We start from the raw sequence: 20800 nt of genomic DNA, 5'->3' as shown, positions 1-20800 counted from the left end.
CTTTTATTCCTAGTTTAATAAATGTTTTATAATAGAAGGAAGTTGGATTTTGTTTCTGTATCCTTTTGGGATGTTCATGTGGTTTTATACTTTATTCTATTAATATTTTGTATTACATTGATTGATTTTCAGATGTTAAATTAATCTTGCAGTCTTGGGCTCAATCCCACTTGATCATCGCCATAATTGTTTTTATATACTGTTGGATCTGGTCTGCTAGTGTTTTGTTGAGCACTGTAGCCATAAGGGATATTATATTGACATATACTTTTACTTACTCTTAAAGTCTTTGTCTGGTTTTTCTATCAGGAAATACTGCCCTCTTATATTTGGGGGAAAGTTATGAAAGATTCATGGTAAATAAATCTTTTTTAAAGGTTTGGCAGAATTCACCAGTGAAATCATCTGGGCCTGGATTCTCTTTGTGGAAAGTTTTAAAGAATTCATTCAATCTTTCATTGTTGTAGGCCTACTAAGACTTTCTGGTTTTTCTTGAGTCAGTTTCTGTGGTTATGCATTTCTTTAAATCTCTATATATTTTTTTCATCTTGGTTATCTACATTGTTCACAAACAGTTATTCATAGCATTTTCTTTTTTTTTTATTTTTATTTATTTATTTATTTTTATTTATTTATGATAGTCACAGAGAGAGAGGCAGAGACACAGGCAGAGGGAGAAGCAGGCTCCATGCACCGGGAGCCCGACGTGGGACTCGATCCCGGGTCTCCAGGATCGCGCCCTGGGCCAAAGGCAGGCGCCAAACCGCTGCGCCACCCAGGGATCCCCCATAGCATTTTCTCTATTTACTTTTATTTCTGTAAGGTTAGTAGTGATGACTCTTCTTTTCTTTCTGGTGTTAGTAATTTAAGTCTTTCTTTTTTCGTGGCAAGTCTAGTTGGAGATTTGTCCATTTTGTTGATCTTTTCAAAGAACTAACTTTTATTTTTATTGTTTTTTATTGTTCTTCTTCTATTCTGTACTTTACTTTTTAATTTTTTTAGGAATTTTCAAGGTTTTTTTTCCCCTTTTTTCCTTCTTTTTTTAAATTTAAATTCAGTTAGCCAGCATATAAGTACATCATTAGCTTCAAATGTAGTGTTCAATAATTTATCAGTTGTGTATAATACCCAATGCTTTTTCTAATCTTGTTATTACCTGCCTTTTTATTTGGTTTGGATTCTTTTTTTTTAGGGAAAGAGGCTAAGTTATTTATTTGAGATCATTTGGTTTTTAATGAATACATTTATAGCTATAAATTGCCTTCTGAGCACTGCTTTAGCCTCATATGTTTTGTTATGTTTTATTCATCTTAAAGTATTTTCTAATTTTCCATGTGAACTTTCTTTAACCCATTTGTTATCTAGTAATGTGTTGACTTCTACATTTGCAAGTTTCCCAAATTGTTTCCTTGTTATTGATTTCTAATTTAATTTCATATGTCCAGAGAACGTATTTTGTATGATTTCAATACTTTTAAATTTATTGACACTTGCTTTATGTCCTGACATATGGTTTGTTCTGGCAAATATTCCATGTACATTTAAGGAAAATCTATATTCTTCTGTAGTTGCATAGAGCATTCTATAGATCCAGTTGGATTGTATTGTTGTTCAAGTCTTCTATCTTCTAATCTCCCTAATTATTCTACTATTGAAAGTGGAATATTAAAGTCTCCAACTTTTTTGTGGAATTATATACTTTTCCTTTGAATTCTTTTAGATTTTGCTTCTGGCATTTTGTGGCTCTATTGATAGGTATATATATATATATATATATATATATATATATATATATATTTATAATTATTATGTCTTCATGATTATTGACCTTTTTATCATTATTAAATGTCTTTCTTTGTCTCTAGTAACTATTTTGGTCATAAAGTCTATTTTGCTGATGTTAGGTTAGCTACTCCAGCTCTATTTTGGTCATGGTTTGCATGGTACATCTTTATCCATTCTTTTATTTCCCACATTTTTATGGCTTTGACTCTAACATGTGTTTCTTATAATATCTACATAGTTGGATATGTGTTTTTATTCACTCTGCCAATTTTTGCCTTTTGATTGGAGTGTGTAGTCCATTTACATTTAATTTGATAACTGATCAGGTAGTTTTAAATCTTTCATTTATTGTTTTCTGCATGTCCTATGGAGTTTTGTAGTTCTTCTTCAGTTCCTCCATTACTGCCTTCTTTTGTGTCAACTGTATATTTTCTAGTGTACCACTTTAATTCCCTTATTTTCTTTATTATATTTTTTAGTTATTAGGAGTTTCCTAGAAGATTAAAGTTAACATTTTAATTAAAAGTAATCTATTTCAGATTAATAACAAGTTAATCTCAATTATATATAAAAATTTCGCTTTAATAGATCTCTGGCACCTCCCTTCTTCTCTGTGATATTATGATCAATCAAATTAAATTTTTATTAGCTCATCAATACAGTTCTTTTTAAGAGAGAGCAGCAGGGGAGGGGCAGAGGGAGAGGGGGAGAGAATCTTAAGCAGGCTCCCCACCGAGTGCAAAGCCTGACACGAGACTCAGTCCCACAAATCTGAGATCATGATCTAAGCCAAAATCGAGTCAGATGCTCAATCAACTAAGACATCCAGACACCTCCATCAATACATTTTTTAACTATTGCTTTATTCAGTTACATTTTTAAATCAGTGAAGGAAATATTATAAACAAAAGTATTTATATTATTTTTTATATTTGCCTATGTAGTTACCTTTATTTGTACTCTTTATTTTTTCATATGCACTTGACTCACTGTCTGATGCTGTTTCATTTAAGACTGAAAGACTAGTTCTCCTAATAGGACAGGTCTTCTAGTGATGAATACTATCAGTTTTTTATTATCAGCAAGTGTCTTAATTTCTTCAGTTTTTGAAGGATAGTTTTGCTGGGTACAAAATTCTTTCTTGACTTTGTTGACTATCTTTTTCTTTTACTACTTTGAATATGTTTTCCCACTGTCTTCTAGAATGCACTATTTCTGATTAGAAATCAGCTATTAATCTTATTAAAGACTGAACATAATGAGCTGTTTTGCTCTTGCTACTTTCAAGATATCTCTCTGTCTTTATCTTTTGATAGCTTTACTCTAAAGTATCAGGTGTGGATCTAGTTTAGTTTTACCCTAAAATTCATTAAGTTTCATGAATGCATTAATCAATAGGGTCTTTAAAATCATCCTGGTCACTGAGCATCTTCTAACATTCAGAACTTAATATATTCAGAACCAAGAGGATCGCCCTCTAGGACCTCTCAGGTAGACTACACTCTCCCTCCCCTACAACTTTGTCACCACCGTCTCCAGGTCACCCCCTTTTTTTTCTTCTCTTTTTTCTTTTTGTTCCTCTTTACTTTTGCTTTTTTTCTCTTTTTTTTTTTCCTTCTTCTTTGGGATTCTTGGCCCTTTGTTTTTTACTACTTTGTTTTAAAATTTGTTTTTCACTTTAGTGGTCCTTTTGTTTTATTTTGTTCTGATCTTTGTTTTCATTTTCTGGTCTGTGACCTCGTCAGAATCATCTAAGGTGAAATTTACTTAGTTCTCGGTTGATATTCTTGACTCAGCCCACTCATACAGCCCCTTTGCACTGAGCAAAATGACTAGAATGAATAACTCACCACAAAAGAAAGAATCAGAAACAGTACCCTGTGCCACAGAGTTACAGAATATGGATTACAATTCAATGTCAGAAAAAAAAAAAAAAAACAATTCAATGTCAGAAAACCAATTCAGAAGCACAATTAAAAAGCTACTGGTGGCTCTGGAAAAAAAAAAAAAGCATAAAGGATTCAAGAGACTTCATGACTACAGAATTTAGATCTAATCAGGCCAAAATTAAAAATCAATTAAATGAAATGCAATCCAAACTAGATGTCCTAATGATGAGGGTTAATGAGGTGGAAGAAAGAGTGAGCGACATAGAAGACAAGTTGATGGCAAGGAAGGAAGCTTAGGAAAAGATAAAAACAATTAAAAGACTATGAGGAAAGATTAAGGGAAATAAATGATAGCCTCAGAAGGAAGAATCTATGTATAATTGGGCCAGAAAGCATATTTGAACAAATCAAAGCTGAGAACTTCCCTAACTTGGAGAGGGAAACAAGCATTCAGATCCAGGAGATAGTGAGGTCCCCTCCAAAATCAATAAAACCCGTTCAACACCTTGACATTTAATAGTGAAACTTGCAAATTCCAAAGAGGAAGAGAAAAGAGAGAAATATTAGATTAACAGCACATGTCTCCACAGAGACCTGGCAGGCCAGAAAGGGCTGGCAGGATATATTCTGGGTTCTAAATGAAAAGAACAGGCATCCAAGAATACTTTATCCAGCAAAGCTCTCATTCAGAAGAGAAGGAGATATAAAAAGCTTCCAAGATAGGCAGAAACTGAAAGAATATGTGACCACCAAACCAGCTCTGCAAGAAATATTTAGGGGGACTCTTAAAAAAAAGAGGAAGCCCAAAGAAATAATCCACAAAAACAGGGACTGAATAGGTATTATGATGACACTAAATTAATATCTTTCAATAGTTACTCTGAATGTGAATGGGCTAAATGATCCCATCAAAAGATGCAGGGTTTTGGACTGGATAAAAAGGCAAAACCCACCTATTAGCTGTCTGCAAGAGACTCGTTTTAGACCTAAGAACAACTCCAGCCTGAAAATGAAAGGTTGGAGAACAACTTACCATTCAAATGGCCCTCAAAAGAAAGCAGGGATAGCAATCCTCATATCAGATAAATTAAAGTTTATCCCAAAGACTGTAGTAAGAGATGAAGAGGGACACTATATCATACTTAAAGGGTCTATCCAACAAGAAGACCTAACAGTTATGTTTATGCCCCTAATGTGGGAGCTGCCAAGTATATCAATCAATTAATAACCAAATATATACTTAGATAATAATACACTAATAGGAGGAGACTTCAACATGGCACTTTCTACAAATGACAGATCTTCTAAGCACAACATAACCAAAGAAACAAGGGCTTTAAATGATACATTAGACCAGATGGATTTCACAGATATTTACAGAATTTTCCATCTGAACTCAACTAAATACACATTCTTCTCAAGTGCACATGGAACTTTCTCCAGAATAGACCACATACTGGGTCACAAATCAGGTCTCAACTGATACCAAAAGATTAGGATTGTCCCCTGCATATTTTCAGACCATAATGCTTTGAAACTTGAACTCAATCACAAGAAGACATTTGGAAGAAACTCAAACACGTGGAGGTTAAAGAGCATTCTACTAATAGTTGAATGAGTCAAACAGGAAATTAGAGAAGAATTAAAAAGATTCATGGAAACTAATGAAATGAAGATACAACCATTCAAAATCTTTGGGATACAGCAAAAGCAGAGAGGGAAATACATAATACAAGCATACCTCAAAAAATTGGAAAAAAACTCAAATACACAAGCTAACCTCACACCTAAAGGAACTAGAGAAAGAACAGCAAATAAAACCTACACCAAAGAAGAGAGATAATAAAGATTCAACCAGAACTCAATAAAATAGAGACCATAAGAACTGTATAACAGATCAACCAGGTGTTGGTTCTTTGAAAGAATTAATAAGATAGATAAAATATTAGCCCACCTTATTAAAAAGACTTGAATTAATAAAACCATGAATGAGGGGATCCCTAGGTAGCTCAGCGGTTTGGTGCCTGCCTTTGGCCCAGGGCACGATCCTGGAGTCCCGGGATCAAAACCAACGTTGGGCTCCCTGCATGGAGCCTGCTTCTCCCTCTGCCTGTGTCTCTGCCTCTCTCTCTCTCTCTCTCTCTCTCGTCTATCATAAATAAATAAATAAATAAATAAATAAATAAATAAATAAATAATAAATCTTTTAAAAAAATCTTTGTTATAAAATAAATAAATAAAATTAAATCATGAATGAAAGAGTAGAGACCACAACCAATACCAAGGAAATACAAATGACTTTAAAAACGTATTATGAGCAGCTATGCACCAATAAATTAGGCAATCTAGAAGAAATGGATGTATTTCTGGAAAACCACAAACTACCAAAACTGGAACAGGAAGAAATAGAAAACCTGAACAGGCCAATAACCAGGGAGGAAATTGAAGCAGTCATCAAAAACCTCCCAGGACACAAAAGTCCAGGGCCAGATGGTTTCCCTGGGGAATTCTATCAAACCTTTAAAGAAGAAATCATACCTATTCTACTAAAGCTGTTACAAAGGATAGAAATGGATGGAATACTTCCAAACTCGTTTTATGAGGCCAGCATCACCTTAAGTCCAAAACCAGATAAAGACCCCACCAAAAAGGAGAATAATAGACCAATATCCCTGATGAACACAGATGCAAAAATTCTCAACAAGATACTAGCCAATAGGATCCAATAGTACATTAAGATTATTCACATGACCAAGTGGGATTTATCCCCAGGATGCAAGGCTGGTTCAACACTTGTAAAGCAATCAGTGTGATAGATCACATCAACAAGAGAAAAAACAAGGACCATATGATCCTCTCAATAGATGCAGAGAAAGCATTTGACAAAATACAGCATCCATTCCTGATCAAAACTCTTCAGAGTATAGGGATAGAGGGAACATTCCTCAGCATCTTAAAAGCCATCTACAAAAAGCCCACAGCAAATATCATTCTCAATGGGGAAACACTGGGAGCCTTTCCCCTATGGCCAAAAGCACGACAGGGATGTCCACTCTCACTACTGCTATTCAACCAACATATTACTAGAAGTCCTAACCTCAGCAATCAGGCAACAAAAAGAAATAAAAGGCATTCAGATTGGTAAAGAAGTCAAACTCTCCCTCTTTGTAGATGACATAATACTGTACATAGAAAACCTAAAAGACTCTACCCCAAGATTGCTAGAACTCCTACAGCAATTTGGCAGTGTGGCAGGATACAAAATCAATGCCCAGAAATCAGTGGCATTTCTATACACTAACAATGAGACTGAAGAAAGAGAAATTCAATCCCATTTACAATTGCACCCAAAAGCATAAGATACCTAGGAATAAACCTAACCAAAGAGGTAAAGGATCTATTCCCTAAAAGCTACAGAATGCTTCTGAAAGAAATGGAGTAAGACACAAAGAGATGGAAAAATATTCCATGCTCATGGATTGGCAGAATTAATATTGTGAAAATGTCAATGTTACCCAGGGCAATTTACACATTTAATGCAATCCCTATCAAAATACCATGGATTTTCTTCAGAGAGTTGGAACAAATAATCTTAAGATTTGTTTGGAATCAGAAAAGACCCCAAAAAGCCAGGGGAATATTGAAAAAGAAAGCCAGAGCTGGGGGCATCAAAATGCCGTATTTCGAGTTGTACTACAAAGCTGTGGTCATCAAGACAGTGTGGTCCTGGCACAAAAACAGACACATAGACCAATGGGACAGAATAGAGAACGCAGAAATGGGCCCTCAACTCTATGATTACTAATATTCGACAATGCAGGAAAGACTATCCACTGGAAAAAGGACAGTCTCTTCAATAAATGGTGCTGGGAAAATTGGACAGCCACATGCAGACGAATGAAACCAGACCATTCTCTTACACCATACAAAAAGATAAACTCAAAATGGATGAAATATCTCAATGTGAGACAAGAATCCATCAAAATCCTAGAGAAGAACGCAGGCAACACCCTTTATGAACTTGGCCACAGCAATTTCTTGCAAGATACATCCACGAAGGCAATAGAAACAAAAGCAAAAATGAACTATTGGGAGTTAATCAAGCTGAAAAGCTTCTTCACAGCAAAAGAAACAGTCAACAAAACTAAAAGACAACCTACAGAATGGGAGAAGATATTTGCAAATGACATATCAGATAAAGGGCTAGTATTGAAGATCTATAAAGAACTTATTAAACTCAACAGCAATGAGACAAACAATCCAATCATGAAATGGGAAAAAGACATGAACAGAAATTTCACCAAATAAGACATAGACATGGCCAACAAGCACTTGAGAAAATGTTCCGCATCACTTGCCATCAGGGAAATGCAAATCAAAACCACAATGAGATCCCACCTCACACCAGTGAGAATGGTGAAAATTAACAAGACAGAAAACAACAAATGTTGGAGAGGATGTGGATAAAGGGGACCCTCTCACTGTTGGTGGGAATGTGAACTGGTGCAGCCACTCTGGAAAACTGTGTGGAGGTTCCTCAAAGAATTAAAAATAGAGCTACCCTGTGACCCAGCAATCGTACTGCTGGGGATTTACCCCAAAGATACAAATACAGTGAAATGCCCGGACACCTGCCCCTCAGTGTTTATAGCAGCAATGTCCACAATAGCCAAACTGTGGAAGGAGCCTTGGTGTCCATCGAAAGATGAATGGATAAAGAACATGTGGTCTATATATACAATGGAATATTATTCAGCCATTAGAAACGACAAATATTCGCCATTTGCCTCGACGTGGATGGAACTGGATAGTATTATGCTGAGGGAAGTAAATCAATTGGAGAAGGACAAGCATTATATGGTTTCACTCATACAGGGAATATTAAAAATAGTGAAAAGGATTATAGGGGAAAGGAGAGAAAATGAGCGAGAAAAATCAGAGAGGGTGACAAAATATGAGATACTCCTAACTCTGGGAAATGAAAAGGGTAGTGTAAGGGGAGGTGGGTGGGGGTCGGGGTGACTGGGTGACGGGCACTGAGGGGGGCACTTGATGGGATGAGCACTGGGTGTTATATGTTGGCAAATTGAACTCCAATATAAAAAGTATATTAAAGAAGAAAATCATCCTAATATTAGACTTCTGGCCTCCAGAATTATGAGAAATAAAGTTCTATTGTTTAAGCCACCCAGTTTCCAGCATCTAGTTATAGCAACCTGAACTGAATTAGACTGCGGCTTCTACACTAGTAGAAGGGAGAGCTGGTATCATTAGTTAGTAATTACAATCCTTACTTTTAGTCAACCATGTGCTGATTCAGTCCATAAAACTATATATACAAAATAGAATTTTAAGAATTCCAACCCTTTGTAATGTCCACAGAGAAGTGGGGCTTATAGTGTCTTCTCTTTCCTGTTTAGTTTCCACTTCCACCATGCCCTCTACCAATGGCTACTCAATGGTCTTGTTCCTTTAGTTTCTATTTTCAAAGCTTACCCTCTCCATGGTTCTTGCTTGTTTCCTAATCATTAGAAGATTTTTAAGAGAAATCCTTCTTTAGGCCCTCTTTACTCTTTATTACCTCTGCTACCTCCTAGCCTCTGCTATGGATTATATGTGATTTGTTAGTAAGCAAATATGGTATTGCCTTGTACCCCATAGGAAAGTGGATATATAACACTCCCCAGAAAAGAGGTGAAAAATAGTGGGATATGTATGGTAAAAGGGGTGGGTAAAATGGGTGGGGGAAGCCACTCCTGCCACACCCCTTTTACAGAGTGCCATGGAGAAATAAGTTCTGAATATCTACAGAAAGTCCCACACAAGTCTTCAACATAATACCAATAAGCACATGTGTGTGTATGTGTGTGTGTGTGTTTGTGTGTGTGAAAAATGCACAAAGTCAAGGAAAGGACTATCTGCAATAAGCAGTGGAAAAAGATCCCCAAAACTCCCAGAAATCAAGTCAAGGAAAATAAAAATATAAAGTATAATATTTGATATAATCTGTACTAAGTCTAGTTTTCTTGACTCTTGCATTCACTCTGGTTATCTTTCCTTTACCAAATGGTTTGGGAAAATTTTCTCCTAAAGAATGTAGATTATTTTTATAAACGCCCCCACTAGAAGTGTACCCACTTCTAGTCCCTGTTGAGAAGAAAATATTCAAATGCCTAGGTTTTTGTCATTGTTGTTGTTAACTTTTGGTCTGTTTATTTAAAAACAAACATTTCAGCACTGGCATTGGTATCTGGTTGGTTGGTTGGTTGGTTGATTGGTTGGTTTTTCCTCAGAGCTATCTGTTCCTTTTATGTCCTGGGAGGCCATTGCCCAGTGGGGTTGCTTTTGAAATGATAAGACATACTTTGAACTTTCCAAGGACTCACATGTTAACATATGGAATTTTTTTTTTTTTTGGAGGACATCTTACCACCTCCTCTTTTCTTAGAACAAACAGTTCTAAATTATCTGTTACTCTGTAAAATCTTATGAACTTCAACAAATGCAAACATATTCAATTTATGGAAAGGCTCTATTCCAATATTTTCTTTTTGCATTTTTTCTTCACAAGGAATTTTTCCCCCTGACAGCTTCTAAGATGTGAGGCACATTTAGTTCCTTGCTCAAAAAACAAACAAAACAAAATCATATTTTATTTTTAATCTTTAGTTCAGCAGCTGACCTCGAAGACTCTGGTTAATTTATTTTTAAAAGTGCTCTTAGAACAAATGACTATAAGCATGTGAAACTTCCTAAGCCTAACTGGAGCGTTTTTTTTTTTCTTTCAATTTTTAAAGTTAGGATATTTTAAATTACTCTTTTTCCTTAGTCTCCAGAATCTCATTCTCTCCCTTTTTCCTGAATATGGCTTTTAACTTTCTGATAGCAACAGGCCTCATAACAAGAATCTGCTTGGTCTTTCCGTAAACCTTAGAGACCAGATTCAAGACCATCTGTTTAGCAAATTTATTGCAGCAGTCCAAATCTGAAGGAAATAAAAATATCAGTTACCCTACAGATTGCTTTAAGAAGTAACCAAGAAGAAAGTTTTAAAAAGCACTTATTGTATACCTGTAACTAATATTACACTGTGTATTAACTAACTGGAATTTAAATTAAAACTTTAAAAAAATAAAAAAATAAGTAAAAAGTGTTTTGTAAGTACTATTCCAAAGTCTAAAATATTTTTCCTTGAACTTGAAACAAATGTATATATCCCATCCCCATTCTACAGTAAGCTCTTAAAGTACTGGGATTTTTTTTCCTGCTTATCTTTGTATTTCTGCAGCAGAGAGGTGTCAGGAAATATTCATTAGAGGCTTTTGCGTGGAATTAATGCAACAGAACTCATTTTATGAACCAGTGGATCTGCCTTTGCTAAAGAATAGAAATTTTGAAGAAGATTGGAAGTTTTTTATGTTTATCTGAGAAAAGAGAGATGTTTCTTCTACCTGCCTAACCATTCTCATATATAACAGAAGTCCAGTGAAGTATGATTTGAGAGTCACCCTGATCCATAAAACATCCTTCACAGATGCCTGAAAGCCTATTTAAAATTCACTTTCCTTCATTTTGAAAAAGAACATCTGAAAAAAAAACCCTGCATTTATCATATTTAGTGGTAAGAAACTAGATGCTTTCCCACTAAGATCAAGCACAAGGCAAGAATGTCCACTCTTACTACTTATATTCAGAATTATACTGAAAGCACTGCCTGGTATAAGTCAGAAAGAAAATGAAAGGCATGTATATTGGGAAGAAAGAAATAAAACTGTTTTTGTTCAGAGATGACACAGCTATCTATGTAGAAAACCCCCCCCAAAAAAATCCCAAATCTAATAATTATAACAAGATTACAGGATACCAGTTTAATATACAAAAGCCAATTGCCTTCCTATATACCTGCAATGAACAATTTGGAATTTGAAATGTAAATATTATTTACATTAGCACTCCCAAAAATGAAATGCTTGGGTATAAATCTAACAAAATATGTACAAGATCTATATGAGGAAAAGCACAAAAACAATAAAAGATATCAAAGATCTAAATAAATGGAGAGATATTCCATATTCATAGATAGAAAAACTCAGTATTATTAAAATACCAGTTCTTCCTAACTTGATATGTAGATTAAATGCCATTCCAGGCAGAATCCCAGCAGGTTATTTTTTGGATATGGACTGATTCAGAAGTTAAATGGAAAGGCGAAAGATCCAGAATAGTCAACACAGTATTGAAGAGCAAAGTCAGGGGACTGATACTACCCAATTTAAAGAGTTACTGTAAAGCTACAATAATTAAGATATTGTGGTATTATGAAAAGAATAGACACAGGGAACAATGCAACAGAATAGAGACCCCAGGGGGGCACCTAGAGTCAGTTGAGCATCCAACTCTGGGTTTTGGCTCAGGTCCAGGTAGTTAGTGATCTCATGGGTTGTGGGAGGGGCCCTGGGTTGGACTCCGTGTTCAGCAGGGAGCCCGCTTGAGGATTTGCTCCCTCTGTCCTTCCCCCCACTTGCACACATGCTCTCTCTCTCTCAAATAAATAAATCTTTAAAAAGAGAGAGAGCCCAGAAATAGACCTACACAGTTAGAGCGAACTGATCTTTGACAAAAGAGCAAAGGCAATTCAGTAGCGAAAAGATAGTTGCTTCAACAATGATGTGAGAATGACTGAACATCCACATTCAAGAAAAGGAATCTAGATACAGACCTTACACCCTTCTCAAAAATTAACTCAAAATGAATCTTAACCCTAAATGCAATGCAAAAAAACTACAAAACAACTAGAAGATAACACAAGAGAAAAATCTAAGTAACTTTAGATTTATCAATGACTTCATATATATATATATATATATATATATATATATATATATATATACAGCACCAAAAGCACCATCCATGAAAGAGAAAATTGATAAGTACAAGTTGGTGAAAATTAGGTTTCTGCTCTGCAAAGACTATGAAGAGAATGAGAAGACAAGCTATAGACTAGGAGAAGATATTTGCAAAACACATACCTGTTAAAAAAAAAAAAAGCTAGTATCCAAAATATACAAAGAACTCTTAAAACTCAACAATAAGAAAAGAGCAAACCAATTTAGAAAAATGAGCAGAATATCTGAACATAAATTTACCAGAGAAAATATACAGATGACAACTAAGCATATAGAAAGATGCTCAGCATCGTATATCATTAGGGAATTGCATATTAAAACAGTGAGATACCACTACATACCAATTAGACTAACTAAAAAGCAAAATGCTGATGATACCAAGTGCTGGTAAGGATATGGAGCAACAGGAACTCTCATTTGTAACAGGAATACAAAATGCTACAGCCACTTTGGAAGACAGCTTGCAGTTTTATATAAAATGAGACACAGTGGTGCCGGAGGAGACGCACGCAGCTAACATTGTCTTCTTCCTGCGACTCTTACAGCCAGTTGTCTTGGGTACAATGGCAACTCTTAAGGAAATACTGATTGCACCAATTGCAGAAGAAGAGGCAGCAATCCCAAACAATAAGATCACTGTAGTGGATGTTGGACAAGTTGGTATGGCATGTGCCATCAGCATTCTGGGAAAGTCTCTGGCTGATGAACTTGCCCTTGTAGATGTTTTAGAAGATAAACTCAAAGGAGAAATGATGGATCTATAGCATAGGAGCTTATTTCTTCAGACGCCTAAAATTGTGGCAGATAAAGATTACTCTGTGACTGCCAATTCTACGATTGTGGTGGTGACTGCAGGAGTCCGACAGCAGGATGGAGAGAGCTGCCTCAATCTAGTGCAAAGGAATGTTAATGTCTTCAAATTCATTATTCCTCAGATAGTCAAGTACAGTCCTAATTGTATCATAATTGTGGTTTCCAACCCAGTGGATATTCTTACATATGTTACCTGGAAACTAAGTGGATTACGCAAGCAACATGCGATTGGAAGTGGGTGTAATCTGGATTCTGCTAGATTTCACTATTTTATGGCTGAAAAACTTGGCATTCATCCCAGCAGCTACCATGGATGGATTTGGGGAGAACATGGCGACTCAAGTGTGGCTGTGTGGAGTGGAATGAATGTGGCAGGTGTTTCTCTTCAAGAACTGAATCCAGAAATAGGAACAGACAACGAGAGTGAAAATTGGAAGGAAGTGTATAAGATGGTGGTTGAAAGTGCCTATGAAGTCATCAAGCTAAAATGATATACCAACTGGGCTATTGGAGTAAGTGTGGCTGATCTCATTGAATCCATGTTGAAAAATCTCTCCAGGATTTATTCAGTGTCAACAATGGTGAAGGGCATGTATGGTATTGAGAAGAGTCTTCCTGTGTCTTCCGTGTATCCTGAAGCTCGGGGTGTTCCAGTGTGATCAACCGGAAGCTAAAGGATGATGAGGTTGCCCAGCTCAAGAAAAGTGCAGATACCTTGTGGGACATCCAGAAGGACCTAAAAGATCTGTGACATCTGGCTTCTAGGCTGTAGAAATTTAAAACCATGATGTGATTAACTGTGAGCCTTTAGTTTTTCACCCATATATATGGATCACAGTTTGCTTTTATCTTCCTAAATATGTGAATCTGGGCTTACAGAATCAAAGCCCATGCTTGGTTTAATGCTTGCAATATGAGTGTTGAACAAATAAAATTAACTATTGTAGTGTGAAATAAAATAAAATGAGACACAGTCTTACCATATAACCCAGCAATCTCACTTCTTAACATTTACCCAAAGGAGTTGAAAAGTCATGTCTGTGCAAAAACTTGATGTAGGAAAATATTTATAGCAGATTTATTCATAGTTCCAAACATTTTGAGGTAACCAAGGCTAATGGTGAATGGATAAACAAACTGTAGTATATTTTACAATGGAATATTATTCAGTAATAAAATGAAACCACAAAAATACATGAAGGTGTTATATATATATTGCTAAATAAAAAAATCTGAAAAGGCTACATACCGTTTGACTCCAACTATAAGATAACCAAAAAAGGCAAAAGCATGGATACAGTAAAAGAATCAGGTTTCCAGGGAAGAGAGGGATGAATAGGTGGGAGTTCAGGAGAATTTTAGTGGTAAAACTATTCTGTGTGATGCTGTAATATTGGATATACAACATTATACATTTGTCAAAATCCATAGAACTCTACAACTCAAAGAGTGAACCCTAAGGTAAACTATGAATTTTATTTAATAATATATCAATATTTATTCATCAGTTGTAATAAATGTACCCCTCAATGCTAGATGTTAATACTAGGGGAAACTGGGGTGGGGGTAAGGAGAAGAGAGATATGGAACCTGCAATTTTTCTGTAAATTTAAAACAACTCTGAAAAATAAAGTCTATTACTTAAATTTTTTTTTATTACTTAAATTTTTAAAAAATTCATTTTCCTCGATAATTCAGAGGCATTTTTAAATAATCTTCACCTATAGTGTGAAATTCCTTTGGAATTGACTAATATTTGTATATGAATGGATGGGTCACATTAATATTCTACTCAGAAGTTTCTCTCAGGGTAGAATGAAAGTTTCAGGCTCTGTGAGACTGGGGGTTTCTGAAAGGGAAAGTAGAATTCAGAAAAAAATGCTTAAGACAACTGTCACTTTCACATTCTGGTTATGAGTAGTCACAATACCCTGTCTACATGGTAGAAACATTTTCTCATTCTTTGTGACTATGTCAGTGTTTGTGAGTAGGGGAATAGATAGAGAACACAGAGATTTTCATTTGGGCAAATTACTTTAACCTCTTCCTAAAATAAAAATATTAACTGTCATTTCAAATCAAAGGGTTATTATGATAATTAAATGAGGTAATGCAGTTACTGAGATCTCAATAAAATATTAGCAATTGTTATTACTGATGCTATTTCTTGCCATTGAAATACTTTCTGATGAAATGCAGATTTTAGTATGTCTAGTCTGAGAAAGCTAAATGTAGGTTGTAGGAGGTGAAGGGATAGAGATGGGAAGGATATCTGGATGAAGTAAAGAAGGAACTAACATTTTTGATGGCAGCTATAAAATCAAGCATCATACACTTTATTATCTCAAGAACCATGGCAGCCTCAGGAATTATCCCTTTTTGTAGATGGAGAAATTACACTCAGAGTAGGTAATTTCTCCATGGTACCACAACTAGTTATTGTAACTGGTAATGCTGGGGTCCAACTCAGAAATTTTTTACTTATAGTGTGAGCTTCCCTGTATGGCATATGATGCCATGTGGACTGAGAGATTAGCCTCATTAGTTACTTGGGCTATTGAGACTGCTCCAACCATGCAGTCATACTGGTTCTTCCCATGGTGGGTGCTTGATAAATATCAAATTTGTTTAACATATTTTAAAACAAATGGGAAAGTGAATGAATGGATGAATTAGGAGAACTATACCAAATTGCAGAGTATTGAACATAAATCAAAAGTGATTCTATTTTATACCATGGGTGTGTTGCTCAAAAGTTCCAGAGCTTCTGGAAATATAATCATATTTTAAACAATGTAAGGAACCTCCCCAAATGAACCTGATAGTTTTGTAAAGAGAAAATTCCTTTTGAAGTAGGAATGATTACCTCATTTATCAATCACTTTTGATTTCACTGGGTTGAGTTTTTTCTCAAATAGGTTTGAGTAGAAGATTGAGTAAATAGTCTTAAAGCTTCCCTTGGAGGTCACTTCATGAAATAAGCATAAGTCAGAGCTGGGTCACCAAAATCACTTGGTATTTCTAAAGTACTTTGTTCCCACCTTACATAGGTCTACACATTGGCTCAACTAACCAGTTCTATTTTTTTTTCTGACTAAGTCTGTTCTAGGCTACTGTTCACATCTTTCTCTTCAGTTCTCATAGAAATATGAACATGTTACCTTGTATCTGAATCTAATTTTAATTTGTATCTTTGATTAGAGCTATTAATGAAAAGTAATCCTGCTGCTGAAAGTGTTTTAATTAAATTAGTCAACAGGCACTTTTGAAGCCTATTATGTGCTAGATAATATATAGAGATGAAAAAAATACCTGTCCTAAATAAACTCATAGTATAATAAATAGGATTGTTAATTACCATTTAAAGATTATTTCTATCTTTAATGTTAATAATAACATCCACATTGTTCTGCAATAATATGGTAAAGCCTTTACATGTAAAATGCCGTAGAGAAGTAAGGGAATATTCAATATGTGAAGGGGTTGCTGAGTGGAAATTTACATTTATTGAATATCAACTATGTACCAGGCCCTATGCCCACTAAATTCTTAAAACTGTTCATTGAAATGAGTAATTTTACCCCCATTCAACAGATGGGGAAAAATACCAGTTCCGGTAAAAGGCAAAATTGGGCATTCAAAACCTAGTCCTACTAACTCTTAGAGTTTTCCTCCCACCGATGCCACCATTTTCTGAAGACCTACCACGCCCCAAGCTCTAGAATAAGAAGTTTTATATGCCTAGATGGTTCATGTGATATGCCTGGATCTGACCAAACTTTAATGCTTCTTGGGGAAGTGACAGATGATAGCCTTACCTCAAGCACCAGTTGCTATTAATGGGATGTACTTCTGGAGTTATATAGAGTTGTGTCTTGTTTTGTGTTTTACTGGAAGATAAAGTAGAACTGGGGGCAGGTGCCTAAGAGAACAGAGCAGACTAGGGCAATAGAGACAAAGAAGTAGCCTCCTTTCATCTGTTCATCTCTCCTCACTTCCACCTTGAGCCTGACTGGTTGGTCTTCAGCCAGAATTAAGATAGAAATGAAAGTCCATCTAAGAGTCAGGGCATAAACAGTGCTGATTTGGGGCTCAGATAACTAAATTGAATCCAGAATGGAGCATGCCCCATACTGTCTACCTGTAACCTGCAGAGAAGGAGGAAGCAATGCTCTTCCAGTGGATTAGCTTTCTAAAGCTACTGTAACAAATTACCACAAATTCAGTAGCTTAGAACAACAGAAATATATTCTCTAATTGTTCTGGAAACCTGAAGTTTGAGATTAGTATCACTGATATGTTGGCAGAATAGCTTTTCCTCTGGAGGCTCTTAGGTAGGATGTGTTCCTTGCCTCTTCCAACTGCTGGTGGCTACTAGCATTCATTGGCTTATGTCTGCATCACTCTAGTCTTTAAGGCCAACATCTTCAAATCCCTCTCTGCCTCCATCTTCACATCACCTTCTCTTCTGTGTCAAATCTGCCTCTCTCTCTTCCTCTCATAAAAATGCATGTGATTGTGTTTAAGTCCCACCCTAATAATCTAAAATAATTTCCCCTCTCAATCACCTGATCATACTAATCAGGTCTGCAAAGACTGTTTTCAGATAAAGTAATGGTTGCAGTTTCCAGGATTTAGGATGTGGATATCTTTGGGAGGCCACTTTTAAGTTTACTACACTCAGGATCCCTGTCTTCCAAGGCAGTGGGTAAGAGCCTCATTCAGGGCCTACAGGCCATGGACTGTGCAGAGGATACTCAAACAATAGAAAAGGAGCAACCTGTACTGAGACCCTGGAAAACTGAATGTGACCCAAGGACACCTTGGTTGAGTAGATGGGTAAGTGATAACCTGCAGGAGCAGGTGTGAACTAAGAACCATGGCAATTTGGAAATTGTTCTTCATGTGGTTACATAGACTCTCACACCGTGGTAGAGGCTGAGACATTTGGATGAGCTGTAACCAGTATTTGATAGAGCAAAATACAAAAAGATGTGATCATAAAGCAGCTATATTTTCGTCAGTGCTTCCTTTCACAGTAGCTAGATGGGCTAATAGCTAGTTGTTCTTTTGCAACATGAGAGAGCACTAAGCCATGGCCTGTAATTTTCTGATACCTTTTAAATATAAAAAATCCTCTGGTCAGTCTTAATGCAGTAATTAAATGCCCAGTCCAATATTATAATCACAATTTTATACTTTACTTAAAGCTAAAGCTTCTCCCTTCCTCTGGTTTAGTACTACTTCTAGCCAAGACACCTACAGGATGACAGGGGATATAACCTACCTCTATTTCCCAGCTTTACACTTTCCTTCTCCCCCACCCAGCCTAACCCCTTCATAGTAGTCAATTGTAGAGGTAGAGATAGCTAAAATAAAGTTTTTACTGACTAGAGGAGATGTAATCTGACATTGCTGCCCTCTGTCAAATTCCCAATACTGATTCTTTTTCTCATGGGCAGTTTTCTTCTGAGTTTCTCCAAGATTCTCCCACTACGAACAACAAATGGCAATTCATAAAATACTGACAATCCGACTGACTGCTAGGGAGCTAACCCTTAGGCCCTAGGAACCCAGCAGTCACCACACATGGGGTCCATTGCCTCATCACTGGCTCTATTGGATAAGATCAAGTTAAGATGGCTATAGGCCAACTCTCTCCCAAAGGATTGCAATTAGGTCCAAGGTGAGCTCCCATGTGATCTGCCTATGCAGCCCCCAAAAAGACAGTTTACCCTGATGCATTTCCTCTTCTCTGCTACTTCAAGCTTCTAGAAGCCAAGAAATTTACAGCTTTGAGACAAAAAACTCCATTGAAAAGGACTATCTTTGCAGTTACTGAGATACTTTCCCATAAAATCCTTTGTCCTCTTTTTCCTCTTCCTGTTCACTTGGTATTTGAAACCAGGAAGAATATAGCATGTAATTTTGACTTTCCAGGACTTGTACAAACTTATAGCCTTCACACAGTTGATCCAGAGCATGTTAGACTGACTTCAGTGAACCCCCGAACCCCTCCATCCTCTTCCTTGATGTGAAGATTTTCCCACTGCCTCAGAGGCCATGTCTTTCCAACAACCAAGCACAGAGCTTTGGTTCTAATAGATGTAACAGAGGTGTAGCAAAAGGCCATCTGGGACTTTGCTCCAAATCCCCTGTCTCTGTACCCTGGTAAGATTAAACTGTCCAACCTAGAAATTCTAAATCAGATCCTACAGCTTTTACCAGTTGGCCTAAAAGGCCTCCCTCTTTCTTATTTCCTTTTCTCCTGGATAGCACCAACACATGAGAAAAAAAATCAAGTCTATTTAGAGGCCGCATGCTTTTTAGGGCACTCTTTTTTTTGTTTTGTTTTTTAATATTTTATTTATTTATTCATGAGAGACACACAGAGAGAGGCAGAGACATAGGCAGGTTCCATGCAGGGAGCCCGATGTGGGACTTGATCCCAGGACTCTGGGATCATGCCATGAGCTGAAGGCAGATGCTCAACCGCTACACCACCCAGGCATCCTTCTAGGGCACACTTGATGCAAAAACTGTTCAATAACTTCAGAAACTCTGGTTCTTGGGCCATAAGTCTACTTTGTTGAAGAAATATGTTCTCTTTAGCCTTTGCTATTTTACCTTTCCTAAAATACTGATTTCAACTTTAATTTAGCCTCATCACTGCAGAGGCAGATGGAAATATTCTCGCTTCTCTGCTAGAGAAAGTATTCAGGTTTCTTAGCCAAAATTAGCAGAGAAGTTATTTTTTCAAATACATATATATCTTATAAGGAAAGAAGAACTTCACTCTTAAATAGTATGTTAAAGCTTAATCATCTGGATAACAATACATGTCATAAAATACATATTTGTTGACTATTTAGGGATCTATACAAATTTCCAAAATATGTCATTTTCCTGAAAGACAAGCAACATATGGTGGAACTTAATAGTTATATGGCTTTTATGAAAAGTAATTCATTGTTTTACAGAGGTATTTTAATGGATGATAAATGATATTTGAAGTAAAACTGAATTTCTTTAAAATGAATCCTAGATAAGGAATGAAGAAACAGCAGTTAAGAAATTCAAAAATTGAGATTCAATTTTTACTTACACTTTTAAATAACTATTTATTGAGTCATACTACACTTTTATGACAAAGTACCATTTTATAAACTCTTGATTTCTAGTCAGTACTGGTAAGGAATTATAAAACTATAAATCAACATACTTCAAAAAGTCAAATTATATTTTAGCAAAATTAATTAAAGACTGCTATAAAATAGACTTCCGATTTTGAAAACATACATTTATAACTGATGAGAAATATGTTTGTCAGTATTAAATCTTCTTATATGTGTTCTACTTGGAGGATAATAGCCAAAATGGCTTTAAGCTAATATAAATTATAGCATG

At 36.0% G+C, this 20800-nt stretch overlaps 1 pseudogene; it reads left to right on the top strand.

The window, feature by feature from the left end:
* Positions 1-13143: 13143 nt before the first annotated feature.
* On the top strand, positions 13144-14357 carry LOC121487196 (annotated as a pseudogene).
* The last annotated feature ends 6443 nt before the right edge of the window (positions 14358-20800 follow it).

This window comes from Vulpes lagopus, chromosome 3 (genome assembly GCF_018345385.1).
Source record: "Vulpes lagopus strain Blue_001 chromosome 3, ASM1834538v1, whole genome shotgun sequence".
NCBI lineage: Eukaryota > Metazoa > Chordata > Mammalia > Carnivora > Canidae > Vulpes > Vulpes lagopus.
Note: the sequence above shows the minus strand (reverse complement) of the source record. Positions and strands in the feature narration are given on the sequence as shown.